The sequence below is a fragment of the Penaeus monodon genome, chromosome 25, assembly GCF_015228065.2.
Source record: "Penaeus monodon isolate SGIC_2016 chromosome 25, NSTDA_Pmon_1, whole genome shotgun sequence".
Taxonomy (NCBI): domain Eukaryota; kingdom Metazoa; phylum Arthropoda; class Malacostraca; order Decapoda; family Penaeidae; genus Penaeus; species Penaeus monodon.
The window spans coordinates 40,225,337-40,225,538 of NC_051410.1; positions in this window are offsets into that span (position 1 = coordinate 40,225,337).

A 202-nucleotide genomic window follows, 5' to 3' on the forward strand; every position below is an offset into this window, starting at 1 on the left:
GAAATTCTTTCCTGAAAGTAATTCCTCAGAATGATTGCTCAGAATTTTCCGTTTATTTTCCCTTTGCAATATGGCTCTGCCTTTGGGTCAAATATGCCTACAGGTGTTCAGATAGGCGGCCGGTATTTGTCGAGTGTTGCTGACTTTTAGATAATTTATTTATTTGAAGACGAATCCTGGCGCCTTGAAAGGTTGCAATATT